The 256-nt window shown below is 30.9% G+C and overlaps 1 protein-coding gene across 1 annotated transcript in view; it reads right to left on the bottom strand.

Moving 5' to 3' along the window:
- Window positions 1–256, bottom strand: part of LOC119589154 (phosphatidylinositol 4-phosphate 5-kinase type-1 beta-like) — a gene marked incomplete in the record, with an annotated part of 149,444 nt that overhangs the window by 70,989 nt on the left and 78,199 nt on the right.

Below are 256 nucleotides of genomic sequence, written 5' to 3'. Positions count from 1 at the left end.
TCATTTCATTATGACTACAATTAATTAAAATATGAGAATATCTCTTCAAAATCTTTATTATGCTAATTTTTAGGCACTGTATCAGAGCATCCCATTCATATGCTCATAGATGTGCCTTAATCTAGTCATGAAAGAATTTTGTTATGTGCAAAAGTAAGGCATGACCATCATGAAATTGATTATTCACACTATTCACACTTCAGCAAAACAATAAACCAAGACAAAGTAATACCAAAAACAACTCAGGGGGAAGAAA

Source organism: Penaeus monodon, chromosome 25 (genome assembly GCF_015228065.2).
Source record: "Penaeus monodon isolate SGIC_2016 chromosome 25, NSTDA_Pmon_1, whole genome shotgun sequence".
Classification (NCBI taxonomy): domain Eukaryota; kingdom Metazoa; phylum Arthropoda; class Malacostraca; order Decapoda; family Penaeidae; genus Penaeus; species Penaeus monodon.
Note: the sequence above shows the minus strand (reverse complement) of the source record. Positions and strands in the feature narration are given on the sequence as shown.